The 14,941-nt window shown below is 35.3% G+C and overlaps 1 long non-coding RNA gene across 1 annotated transcript in view; it reads left to right on the top strand.

Annotated features, from left to right (window-relative positions):
- The first annotated feature begins 4,329 nt into the window (after positions 1-4,329).
- The window catches only part of LOC118149538 (uncharacterized), a 38,338-nt gene continuing 27,726 nt past the window's right edge, over positions 4,330-14,941 (top strand). Inside the window, exons 1-2 of the long non-coding RNA XR_004737080.3 lie at positions 4,330-4,468; positions 9,583-9,672. This is a non-coding gene — a long non-coding RNA (uncharacterized LOC118149538). The remainder of the gene's footprint in view (positions 4,469-9,582; positions 9,673-14,941) is intronic.

Here is a 14,941-nt window from a genome sequence, read left to right as displayed (position 1 = left end):
GAGGAAACATTTCAATATACTATGCATATGTTTAATGTAGGGAAATGTAATGTTTTATATCGGTTGCAAAACAGGAAAGAGACAGTACAACTGGCAGTTTATGTCATGATTTCCTTTGGTCAACAGAATACAACTGGATTTATGTTTCTTTATAGTAGAAAAGCCAAAGAGCCAATATGCAGTAAGCAAGAAGTCACAGCAGTGAAGGAAATATATTCAGAAATTATTTTCCTTTTTATTCTTGTACACCCCATCCTTGATGTGGAGCCAAACTGTGAAGCCATTTCTCAGGACCTCATTTCCTCAACAATGGTGGCATTTTCAGTCACAGGTATTCACAAGTACCTCTCAATTATCTATGCTAACAGCTGTGATGATGCAGTAATCAAATCCCAAAGATAACATTTTAAATTATAGGTTTCTTTGGAATATTTGGTACATGTGCATGTGGCTACCTAGAAGAGATGTTACAAAAATCTTGTGATTTCACAAAGCTAAACGTAAAGATTTCAGAATCCTGTATCATCTCTCTATTCTGTCTCTCTCTCTCTCTCTCTCTCTCTCTCTCTCTCTCTCTCTCTCTCTTTCCCCCTCCTGACATATCCTTTTCTGTGCTCTTCAGTTCAGTCTTGGGTTGCACCAGATCCACTCAGGTCTGTGCATTAGAGGCAATTGCCTATTTCTTAATAGGAAAGAAAATAGAAGATAATAAGGTTCTGTTTACTTTTAGTATTCCCTCATAGTTAAATCTAGAGGCTATCCTTCAACTACAGAGTCAAAAGTATACCCCAAAAAATACCAGAAGTGAAAAGTTGCAGTGGTATTGCTTTCATCTTTTGAACCTTCTTTGTTCATACTTAAGCCTTTATTGCTTAAAACACACATCTCTTCCATCTTTTTTTTCAGTTGTTCCACTAAATGGCAGAAGTGCTCTTTAAAACACCTTAGTAAATATTTCTTCAGCCATTCAATTGCAGTTTTAATGTTCAGTCTATTTGAAAATGCAAGAAGGATGTGAGTAAAACCAGATTTGGAATCATGCCACATCAAATCCAAAGACATACTGAAAGCAGGCTCTACACGATAGCAACAAGCCTAGTTAATCATAAACAGCCTTGGCACCCCTCATAATTCTGCCATGGAATTCACCATTACTAATAAGGTTCACATTATGGAGATATTTTAGTTATTACATCACTCAGTCGGCTTTTCCATGCAAATGTTGGCATTGTGTAGAGGAAGCACCAGGAACAACATTTTCCAGAATTAACACAGTGTCATTTCCAAAGCTTGAGAATCTGTGCGGGGAAGTGAGAGGTATGATTACAAACTTCATGACGTTCTACCTCTTCCTTAAAAGTAAGGGCAAGAACCTTTAAATTCATAAGGCCTTCAAGCACTGGAGAGGCCAGGCAATATTTATCTATAGGCTTATGGGATAATCTGTTCTTTCAAGGGGTAGAAGACAAACAGAATGCCACTCCATGGAAACTGCAAACAATCCCGATTGGACAATACTGTTACGTTTGCCAATCAGTACTGTTTTTTACTATATAATATTACCTATTACATATAATGTTTAATCTGTAGAACGTTTAAATTATTTTAACAATGTTTATATATGTTTCTAAAATACCTTCTATATATTCATATAATGTACCATTTGAGCAACCAAGATATGTAACTGTTTAAACTTCTGTTTTTATTTGTCCTCTCCTTGCACAAATTGAAAGATAAAGAAAAAAACTTTTTTTGAAGGCAAATAACAAAAATATTACTTCTTTATGTTCTAAATTAAATGAAATTAATATTTTATCAGGTCTACGTCCTATGACTCCTATCTAAGATTATATTCGGGTATGTTTTACTAATTTACAATAGGATGTTTGAAAAGATAATGTAGAGATGACTGGAAAAAACATGAAAATGAACTAAGTCATGTCAGTTAATTTTAATTTCTATATAAATTTTTTTAGATACATGCCTATAGTTGCTACATAACCAAACCTTTATTATTAATACGTGATTAGTGAGGTTATCATGCTTTCTTGAAATACATAGAGAGATCCTGAGAGCTGGAACCTAATTCTATTTCTTTCAGAACCTAATATTTAATTTCTTTTATGGATAGTCTATGTATTTTTTGTTTCATGATTCTTTAAAATTATGTTTACATAAACTACACAAAAATAAATGCCAATAACCCCATTTGTTTCCTGACACATACTGAGATAATCTCAGTATGTGTCACATATTGTGTTGCTTTATGTAGAGATGTTCACGCTATGATGAGGCAATACCTCATGAATCAGTTCTAGAGGCAGTGCAGCTTTGGGGTGGAATTTCGGGAGTGTTTTGCCTCTAGGTTTTACCTAGGATGACTGATTGTAACTGATGCAAAGGAAAGGGACTGAAGTCAAGAACAGAGGTGCCAACTATCACAAACTACATGGGTGTTTTCCCAGATATAATGTCCTGTGATAGCAAGGGGAGAACAAATTTATGTACTAATAAATTCACTTTTTTCCTTCATCAGTAAAGACAGCGTGATAAAGTGTCTTAAAGTGAAACATGAAAAATTTACAAAAGATAGGGCTTTGAATTTAGTCTAAGAAAGAGTTCCTAAATTTGCAGGGTAGACTCTCAAATATCCTTATCTAATAAAATATTTAAAGGAATACAGCTCATCTCTCTGGCCTGGTTTAAAAGTAACCTGTCCAGAAGTAGGAAGATGGGCCAGCATCGTATAATCTTACATACAACTTACCAGCAGTACAGCACCAGGAAAACATGTAGGTAAGTCAAGTTTATCCATGTTTCCTTCACTCTCATCGTGCTAGGTACAGAGTTTTATTCTCATTTACTATCATGTAGTAATGGTAAAATTATAGTTTTCTGTTTTTAAGGTTAATAACTGTTAGTACATGTTTTTGTTTTTCAATCTGAAATTTGCATGTAGGTTTTCATTCCTTTGGTTCTTAAATGTTTTTTGATCTTTTATATCTCTGTCAAATTATATCTGCTTTTGGAAATGAGTTATACTCTAAGCCTACTTAATGAGCCCCCTATGGGGATAAGTAGACAGTCTGAAGAGAACAAAGGATAAGCTTGTCTAAGAGGAAATAACAAGAAGGGACATACTTTAAATAGGGTAGTCCAGGAATGCTTCTCTTAGGAAGTGACATTTAAAGTAATATCTGAAGGGTATAAAGAAATCGGCATGGTACAGCACCTACACTGAATTCCAGAGGCAGCTACATCTGGTTTTCCTTCCTTCCACATAGAAGAAAAGCATGCAGGAGCTCATAGGCCTGGGCATACAAAGATGTCTACTCAGTGGCTTCATTTTTATTAACTTGGAAGCATCCAAATTACTGTTGACCTAATAAAGTTTCCATCTGTAAAAAGAAAAGTTGGAAAAATTTTCCACCAAGAAAGCCTCAGAATTATGCCTATGCTTTATTCTTTTCTGCCTTTTTAACTTTCCTTCCTTCCTACTCCTCCCTCTCCACAATCTCCTTCCCTTTCTTCTTCTGTCCTTCTTTCCTTCTTTCTTTCCCCAGACATAATTATTGTGTTATTCCCATGCATTGAGAATCCACTGGAATCTGCAAATACAGCATTTCATTGTTTCTAAGTCAATATTTTTTTAACTTTTAACATCTGTGCGGTTAGAATGCACTTTATGTTCAATGGTATCTTAGAATCAATGAACTATGATACAATGGTACATAACAATAAATCTACTTTAAGAGAAACAAACATTTTAATCAAAATCTAGGCATCAATTACAAATTTTAAGTAAATTTTCTATAAGGATTAGTGAAAAAGGCACTAAATTCAATCTACCTATTTTTGTACAAGCTGTTCTATTTAGACTTATATGCTTTACAACTCAATATTTGCTGTATTCATTGTTATAATTTTAAAAATCTGAAATAATGGAAAGTCATTAATCAAAAAAATAACACTTCATAAAGCACACCTTATAATCTGGTCATTATGAATAAAGCACCTTTCACTACCAAATGGCTGTGTAGCTTAATTATGAAGATGCATACATAGGAAAACAACAAAATGGTAATAATTGCCAAACAGACTCTCTTCCAGGTGATAGCAAATAGGGAGGAATGAGACACAGTATACCTCCACATTTCCAATAGGTGAAGTGAGAAAAATAGTAAATGAAATAGAAAAAATATTCCCCAAATAGATAGGAATATCAAATAATTGTCATTTGAGCTAGCTCAATGAATGTGGGTCCCAGGACTTTTGCTGGAACCATCCAGAAAGAATATATTGTAATCCTAGAATTCCTCAGTGCCTTCTCAGCCATAGAACCGGAGAAGCCTTCCTGAAAACAACATGATGCACAGGAAAAGACCTGAAAGTTGGAGGAAAATGGATTCCTGACCCTCGATTCTGCCATGCCTGAAGTCAGACTCCAGTGGACTTCCCAGTTACACAAGTCAGTACACTGGTTTACCATTTTAATTTGTCATTTTAAATAGGATGGTAGACTGTCCCACTTGATCCTTCTGTGTGCTTAGCTCCTCTTGCAAGTCTCTGCTTTCAGAGTGAATGTTGTGTGCTATTGAAACAGATAGATTCAGAAGAAATGTAAAAGCTTCTTCTGCAGGAGTACTTAGACAATTTCATACACTTAAAATCAGTTCTAAGACTTAAGCCTTTGGTAATGTGACCTAGTGAGAACAAGATGAAAGTTTCTTGAGCCCTCCTAAAATCTAAAACTCCAGAGGAACCTACAGCCCTACAGCAGCTTATACCTGGCCTAGGCAGCAGACCGGAGCAGAGAAATATCCTGAAGTTTCAGCCTGCCCAAGAGTTCTTCAGGGATCACATGTACTGCCTTCCTCTGCTGTTAAATATCATAACCATTAAATCAGGGACTCCATTTCTTCTCCTTCTAGACAATTCATGGCCTTCTGGAACATTCATCAAGTCTTAGTTTTCTCATCTCTAAAATATGCTTAATGATACTTAACACGAATTGTTTCTATGAGTACTGAATAACATGTAAAGTGCCCAATCAATATTATGATTATAAAAGAAAATAGACATACTGGGTTTCCCCAGTTTTAAATCTTAGAAATTATTACTTTTTTACTTTATGAAATAGTTAGAACTTGGCTCATGTAATCTGTCTAAGAGTACTATATTGAAATATGATTATTTACTATACTAATATTAATTATACAGACAATTACTGTACAGATTATAAGTGATTATTTTTGACAAATGTGTATACCAGTTTAACCAAAATATAGATTTCATCAGCCTGGAAAGTTTCTTCCCAGCCAATTCTCTTACCCCAGGTGGTTTCTGTCACCATAAATTAATGTTATGTATTTTGGATTTTACAATATGTACACTTTTGTGTCTCTCACCAGCACTGTTGCTCCACATTCGAACTAACATTTGACATTTTCAGTCTTTATTTTTGGCCACTCTGGTGGATGTGCCCAGAACTGATGGGAGTAACAAACAATTGTAATTCAAGCTAGCTTAATGAATGGCACCCCCAGGATTTTTGCTAGTGATATTTCATTGTGTTTTTAATTTAATATTTATTTTTATTCCTCAGGTCATCATATTTTCATCAGTAAACTCATCCCATTCAATCATTATATCAGTTATTAAAACAATGAATTATAATTTCTTAAATTCTAAATTCAAAGGTGAATATTTCATTTTAAGCAATGTATGTATTTCAGGAAAGATCTTTTGAGATACTTACTGTTAACTAAGTCATGGTTTCTGGACCAAAATTTTTAATTTAAATGACAGAGATGTGGCTAAATTGGAGAAAGCTTGCCTCAAGCATCCAAGAAAAAGAAAAAAATACTGTTTTATGTGTCTGTCATTGTGTATTTTGGGGGGAAAAAAACATGTAAGCCCCTGTGCACATACACTCATAAGCCCAGTCATAGAGATTTAAAATGTATGCAATGGGTAACACTGAGATCTAGAGAAAGGATATTGCTCTATGATTCTTAGACCTAGCTATAACAGACCCCAATCTGCAGATATTCTTATTCTATTGGTTTGGGGAGTGTCCTTGACATTAATATCTTTTCAGTGTTTTCCAGGTGATCTTAATGTTCCACCTAGGTTAAGAACCATTACTAATTAATATTTATTGAGTTTTTACTTATGGCTAACACTTCGTATGAACTACTCCAGGTGATATAAAGGGCTAAGGGGCATAAAGTTAAGTCCTCTGGGGATATAAAAAATAAAATATATAAAGAACGTTCAATAATACGATTTTGAATCACCATCAGTTCTACCACTGTCATGCTAAGTGCTTGTGCAACTGGTATTGGATTAATAACATCATCTTTAGGTATTAGAAGAATGCATGTGAACCTTCTGTATGCATACACACATGCCAAACAGCACATTGATAAGACATATATAAAAGATTGAGACTTTATATTGTTACTTCTTTCACTGTACAAACAAGTAGTCCCCTGTATCCGTGTTCTCAAAAGATGGTCTGTATCAGATCATTGGAAGAACTTTTTAAAACTATCATTGCCAAATCCCAAGACTGTACAATTTCAGAGATTGGTCCTAGGATTCCAGAAATCTACATTTTTAATGAGTTCCCAGGTGGTTATAATATACAGAAAAGTTCAAACCCACTGTCTTGACCAATTTATTTCCCCTTCTGGGGATGATGCCCACCTTTGTGACATAAGGGAAGAGAGTAATAGTATATCCGGATACTGAAATGCACACATACATAAATTTTCCTGTGACAGAAATAGTGCCTTAAGTCATAATTGCCAAACATATGAGTGATAGTCATTTTCAGACTATCTGGGGCACAGATTAGATAAGCTTTGGTTATGTTCAATTCCCATATCCCAGTTGTTACAGCCATCGCTTTTCCTCCAACTCCAAAAAACATATCAGAAAGTGAATGAGTGATAGATGTTATTCTAAAATATAACTTAACATATCTGTTATTCTTAAGAAAATTATTAGTGCCTTCATGATATGGTTTGGCTCTATGTCCCCACTCAAATATCATCTAGAGTTTTAATTGTCACATGTGGAGGGAGGGTCCCCGTGGGAGGTGACTCGATCATGGGAGTCGTTTCCCCATGCTATTCTCATGATAGTGAGGGAGTTCTCAGGAGGTCTACTGGTTTTATGAATGGCAGTTTTCACTGCATTTTTACACTTCTCTCTCCTGCCACCATGTGAAGAAGGCCCTTGCTGCCTCTTCACCTTCCACCATGACTGAAAGTTTCCTGAGGCCTCCCCATCCATGTGGAACTATGAGTCAATTAAACCTCTTTCCTTTATACCACAGTCTCAGGTAGTATCTTTATAGCAATGTGGAAACAGACTAACACTTCAGTAGTCTCACCGTTAACACATTATTTGCTCAAACTGTGAATGAGATTGCCAAAAGGGCCTCACGTAGGAATATTTTATAATATTTTAAATATTTGAAGGAATTATTGTAATAATTGTTTCAGACATCTTATGAACTACTACCTTGAGGTAGTTTACAGTTTTAACATTAGATCAAGCTACATTCTTTTTGTTGACATCATATCATGAAACTGAATTTTAGGGAACTGCTGAGATTGAAAGCAAGTATCATGAGGAAACCAGCTTCAAACCAGAAATGAGATGGATGTGTTCAGTGTGATTCTGAATTTTGGGAAGTTATGTAGTGCCCAAATATATATATGTATGTATGTATATATATATATATATATATATGTGTGTGTGTGTGTGTGTGTGTGTGTGTATATATATATATATATATAGAGAGAGAGAGAGATTCTTCAACAAATGTACTTTATAGGGGTCAATAAACATTTGTTGAATATTCACTATAAAGTACAGAGTATCCAGGGCATACACTGATGAATAAGATTTCCCTTCCAAATGTCCTTTATATCTCCCTATATAAATATTCTTTTACAAAATTAGCTATTTAGTTATGAGATCTTCCTTCTCTGCAACACATGTAAAAATGCCATATCCCTGAATAAAGAATTAGAACAACTATTAATTCTCCTGAGTTGCCATTTTCTACTTCTCCAAATTATGCAGATTTATCAATAATTCAAGAAAACTTCCTATGCACTGTACTAGACAGTTTGAAGCTGTCAGAGCAATAGCTTCAGACACAGTAGCAAAATGACATTTGTGGCTAAGAAACTGAACGGCAGAGTCAGCATTCACTAACATGATCATTTTCCTTCAAGGGTAAAAGATTAGTCACCTCACCTTTAAGAGAGATCCCCCTGGATGTATTGGGAAACAAGGAAGGAGAATTTAACTTCTGAAACAATCTATCCCACAGGATAATAAAGTCATGGGAAAGTTCTATTCGTTTTTTCTTTTTTAAAAACTGAATAATACTTCTTGTATTTTGAACAGGGAGACCACAAATACCTGAGTAAATTGATAAAATTTTAATATAAGAAATTTTAAAGTAGTTTTAGAAACTATTATCTTATACTTAACCTAATAGCCAGAAATACAATGCCACTGTGAACACTTGCCAAGGGGGCACTGAAAAAATTCAGGCCCTCAAATATGTCAACATTTCTAGCTGGAAGTTTTGTACCATTACAAAATTCATTGTGATTTTTTTCAATGAGACAGATTTGGACTTAAAGAAAAATACTGGAAAAAAAGCCTTATACTGTTTAAAACATCTGCTCCTATTTTTCTCCATTATTCTCTAACTGAACTTTGAATTCTTGAGTTATCAGGAAAATGACAAAAGCAGGAGGGAGGAGAGAAGGAAAAGAAAGATGAGGAAGAGAAAGAGAGAGAGTGTGTGTGTGTGTGTGTGTACCTACAAGGTAATTGGAATAAGCAGAATTTACCATTGTTAACAAGTTGAAATTTGAACCTAGTATTGCAAAATGTGCTCTTAAACCAATGTATATTTACAAAACTTATGTTCATATTAATTCTGATTGATTTCTTGGTGTTCTCCTCAGGAAATGAAATGCTTAGAAAAGAAAACATCTTTATAGATCTTTGTCTATGGAGTGCTTACATCCATTTCAATAAAAATAATTCCTAAAGTTTGTACTTTGTAATTGGCAAAAAAAATGTAAATATTAAAAATATTATGTTCACATTAACGTGACTATTAAGCATTAAGGATTCCACATGAAGAAAATAAATGTTTTCTCATTTCTGTAACCAAATTTTGGTTCCTAATATAACTTTAGTAAAATCTTGAGTCCCAATAATATTATGTTAATACTTTTCTGCTGAGAGCTCACAGGAGAGTCTACAGGATGACTGTGCTTAGTAACTACCTTCTTTGTTTATATAGATTCTATATTTGACTGGCAGCTTGAAACCTGGCTGTCTCTCAGAATCAGTCATTAGCAAGGACGAAAAAACATGTAGAAAGAGTTAACTTGTTAAGATTTTCCTGTTAATACTTTTAAGAATTACAGTTGGTCAAAATGGTTAAGGGTGTTAATACTAATTTTTTTCTTATTAAAACAGGCTGTGCTCTTCTTTTATGACTAAACTAGATTTCTTTCCCCAAAATCTATCTCTCAGCCATTCATCACCATGACAGCATCATCAGGAATAGGAGAGCTGATCACACACTCTTCCCCGCGGCAGGTGGTAGTACAGCTCATTAATTTGGTGAGTAGGACAGATTCAAGAGTGATATGGCTTTCTTCTTCCTCAAGTCAGTCACCTGACACTCACTGTCTTCACTGAGTGGTAAATTATAACCAGGTAAGAGAAGTGCTTTTAAAAGTCATTAGAGAGCAATTTGAAACTTACCGTAAAGTGAGAATAGGATTATTACATATTTCTTACCAAAATGGCATTCTACATCACAGATTAGAGATACAGTTGCAAATTTCAATGGAAACAACTGAGATTTATTACTCAAAGGATGAACTCGACAGATTTTCAGAGTCCTAAGTTGAGTTTCACTTATGCACAAGAGTACATAGCATCATAAAAGAATGTTCAGATCTTACTCTTTGACACACACACACACACACACACACACACACACACACAATTCTATGCATATTTTGGAGTTATCAGAAAAAAATTGTCTTTAGGATTCAACTGCTATGTCTTATTGTGTAAAAATCTCCACAAATACAAATATGAACCATTATTTTGCCTATCCAAATTCAGCAAAATTATTTCACTTGTAATTTATAAGATACCTTCCAGAGCAGCACATGTGCCGTTACCTTTACTCTTGTATCAAGAGTGTATAGAAACCATTTCAATAATAATGTTAAATATAAATGGCCTAAATGCTCCACTTTAAAATATACATATGGCAGAATGGATAATAATTCAACAACTGACAGAGACTCATTTAACACATAAGGACTCACATAAACTTAAGGTAAGGGGGGTGGGAAAAGCTATTCCATGCAAATGGACACCAAAAGTGAGCCAGACCAGGTATTTTTATATCAGACAAAACAAACTTTAATGCAACAGCAATTAAAAAGACAAATATTAAATATTAATATTATATATAAAATATATTACATAATGATAAAAGGAATTGTCCAACAGGAAAATATGACTGTCCTAAATATTTATGCGCCCAACACTGGAGCTCCTAAATTCATAAAACAATTATTACTAGACCTAGGAAATAAGAGACAGCAACACAATAATAGTGGGGGAATTCAGTACTCCACTGACAGCATTAGGTCATCAAGATAAAGTCAACAAAGAAACAATGGATTTAAACTATACTCTAGAACAAATGGACTTAACAGATACTTACAGAACATTCTATGCAATAACTCCATTTTATTCATTAGTACCTGGAACATTCTCCAAAGAAGAACATAAAAGGGCACAAAACACATCTCAATAAATTTAAGAAAATTGAAATTATATCAAGTACTCTCTAAGAACACAGTGGAATAAAATTGGAAATCAACTCCAAAAGGAACCCAGAAAACCCATGGAAATTAAGTAACCTGCTCCTGAATGATCATTGGGTAAACAATGAAATCAAGGTGGAAATTTAAAAATTCTTTGAAGTGAATGATAATAGAGACATAACCAATCAAAGCCTCTGGGATACAGTAAAGGCAGTGCTAACAGGAAAGTTCATATCCTTAAATGGCTACATTGAAAAGTCTGAAAGAGCACAAATAGACAATCTAAGGTCACATCTCAAGGAACTGGATAAAAAAGAACAAACCAAACCCAAACCCAGCAGAAGAAGAGAAATAACAAAGATCAGAGAAGGACTAGAAGAAATTGAAACAAACAAACAAACAAAATACAAAAGATAAATGAAACAAAAAAGCTAGTTCTTTAAAGATAAATAAAATTGATAGACCATTAGTGAGATTAACCAAGAAAAGAAGAGAGAAGATCCAAATAAGCTCAATTAGAAACGAAATGCGAGATACTGCAATCAATACCACAGAAATACAAAAGATCCTACAAGGCTACTATGAACACCTTTACATGCATAAACTAGAAAAACTGGAAGAGATGGATAAAATCCTGGAAATATACAACACTCCTAGATTAAACCAGGAAGAAATAGAAACTCTGAACAGACCAATAACAAGCAGTGAGGGTGAAATGGCAATTTAAAAATTGCCACCCCACAAAAAAGGACCAGCCAGATTCACAGCTGAATTCTTTCAGACATTCAAAGAAAAATGGGTACCAATCCTATTGACACTATTTCACAAGATAAAGAGAGAATCCTCCCTAAATCATCCTATGAAGCCAGTATCACCCTAATACAAAACCAGGAAAGGATGTGACAAAAAAAAAAAAGAAAGTATACATCAACATCCCTGATGAACATAGATGCAAAAATCCTCAACAAAATAATAGCTAACCAAATCCAATAGCATATTAAAAAGATAATCCGCCATGATCCAATGAGTTTTATACCAGGGATGCAGAATGGATGGTTTAAAATATACAAGTCAATAAATTTGATGCAGCACATAAACAGAATTGAAAATAAAAATCACATGATTATCTCAATAGACACAGAAAAAGCATTTAACAAAATCGGAATCCCTTTATAATTAACACCCTCAGCCAAATCAGCATAGAAGAGACATACTTTAATCTAATAAAACCATCTATGAGAAACCCACAGTCATCATAATACTGAACATGGAAAAGTTGAAAGCATTCCCCCTAAGAACTGAAATAAGACAAGGATGTCCACTTTGACCACTTCTATTCAGCAAAGTACTGGAATTCCTAGCCAGAGCAGTCAGACAACAGAAAGAAATAAAGGGCATCCAGATCAGTAAAGAGGAAGTCAAACTGTCACTGTTTGCAGATGATATGATTATATACCTAGAAAACCATAAAGATTCCTCCAAAAAAGCTTCTAGAACTGATAAATGAATTCAGCAAAGTGTCAGAATACAAAATTAATGGACACTAATCAGTAGCTTTGCTATGCACCAAAAGCAACCAAGCTGAGAATCAAATAAAGAACTCAAACTCTTTTACAATAGCTGCCAAAAAATAAAATACTTAGGAATGTACCTACCTAAGGAGGTGAAAGACTTCTACAAGGAAAACTGTAAAACACTGCAGAAAGAATTCATAGACATCACAAATGGAAACACATCCCATCCTCATGGATTGGTGGCATTGTTATTGTGAAAATGACCATACTGCCAAAAGCAATCTATAAATTCAATACAATTCTTATCAAAATAGCACCAGCATTCTTCACAGAACTAGAAAAAAAAATCTAAAATTCCTATGGAACCAAAAAAGAGCCCACATAGCAAAAGCAAGACTAAGGGGGAAAAAAATCCAGACATCAAACTATACTATAACCTGACATCAAACTATACTATAAGGCCATAGTCTCCAAAACAGCATGGTACTGGTATAAAAATAGGCACATAGACCAACTGGACAGAATAAAGAACCCAGAAATAAAGCCAAATACTTACAACCTACTTACCTTCAGCAAAGGAAACAAAAACATAAAGTGGGGAAGGGACACACTAACAAATAGTGCTGGGATAATTGGCAAGCCACATGTAGAGAATGAAATTAGATCCTCATCAATCAATCTTATACAAAAATCAATACAAGATGGATCAAGGACTTAAATTTAAGGCCTGAAACCATAAAAATTCTAGAAGATAACTTTGGAAAAACCCTTCTAGACATTGGCTTAGGCAAAGGCTTTATGATCAAGTACCCAAAAGCTAATGCAGCAAAAACAAAGAGAAATAGATGGGATTTGATTCAACTAAAAATCTTCTGCACAGCAAAAGAAACAATCAGCAGAGTAAACAGACAACCCACAGAGTGGGCAAAATATTCACCATTTATACATCCAACAAATGACTAATATCCAGAATCTACAAGGAACTCAAACAAATAAGCAAAAAGAAAACAATCCCATCAAAAAAAAGTGTGCTAAGGATATGAAAAGACCGTTGTCAAAAGAAGATATACAAATGGTCAACAAACATGAAAAAATGTTCAACATCGATAATGATCAGTGAAATGCAAATGAAAAGCCCAATGTGATACCACCTTAATCCCGCAAGCATGGCCATAATCCAAAAATCAGAAGCTAATAGATGTTGGTGGGGCTGTAATGAAAAGGGAATACTTTTACACTGCTGGTGGGAATGTAAACTAGTACAACCACTATGGAAAACAGTGTGGAGATTCCTTAAAGAACTGAAAGTAGAACGACCAGTTGATCCAGCAATCCCACTACTGGTTGTCTACCTAGAGGAAAAGGATTCATTATGCAAAAAAGATACTTGCATACATGTTTGTAGCAGCACAATTTACAATTGCAAAAATATGGACCCAGCTCCCAAATGCCCATCAATCAATTAGTGGATAAAAAAATTATAAGATACATATATCTCACAATTATGTATCTCATCATATATATGTATATAAATGATGCGAAGGCCTAAGACTTTTGGAAGTCAGGGGAATGGGTGGGCGCAGGGTGAGGCATATAAGACTGCACATTGGGTAAAGTGTATACCGCTTGAGTTATGAGTGCACCAAAATCTCAGTAATCACCACTAAAGACTAAATAACTTATTCATGAAACCAAACACCACCTGTTCCCCAAAAACCTATGAAAATAAAAAAGAATTTAAAAGTAATTTTCAAAAAGTGAAAACCTATACTATGAGATTTCAGAAATTAGCATACACCTGTGTGTTTGTGTGTGTGTGTGTGTACACACACAGGTGTATGCTAATTTATATATTTTATATATATATAGGTGCGTATATGTTTATAATATTAATATAATCATAATTTATATAATATATATTAGGAGGACGGACTCAAGATGGCGTGGTGAGAATAACCCAGGATTGAAGCTCTCAGTGAATGTGCGGAGGGTGAGTCAGGGCCGCATTTCCAGATGGATCTTTGTTGCCCACAGAACGGGGAAATTCCCAGGTATAAAAGAGATGCGGGGCGCCAGCGCAGCGCAGCCGGCGGCTGGTGCAGCCAGCGGCCGGCACTGCAGCTCAGCAGCAGTGCTCTACAGTGCTCCGCACAAAGCGCACAGGTCCAGGTGCCCTGTTGAACTGGCAATCTGAGACTTGAGAGGGCAGATTGGCATATCCATCTAATTGAAAGGGACATGGACAGTGAGCCAGGTCAGGAGATTCCAGGGAAATGGCGTTTGGGCCAGCGCAGTGCGACAAACAAAATGGTGATTCCAAATGCTCCAGGTGGAGAGTTTCACTGCAGGCACAGCTGAACCCAGGATGGTGCAACTCAATGGGGGAGGGGCATCCACCATTACCAAGGCAATCCGCACCTACTGAGGTAAACTCCCATTGCCGACGCAGCCTGCCATTGCTGAGGCAACCCACCACAACAGAAAGACTCCGCCACAGGGTGTAGCCCGTGGCAGCAGGGCGGAGAC

The sequence above is a fragment of the Callithrix jacchus genome, chromosome 19, assembly GCF_049354715.1.
Source record: "Callithrix jacchus isolate 240 chromosome 19, calJac240_pri, whole genome shotgun sequence".
NCBI lineage: Eukaryota > Metazoa > Chordata > Mammalia > Primates > Cebidae > Callithrix > Callithrix jacchus.
This window is presented reverse-complemented; position numbering and strand designations above follow the sequence as displayed.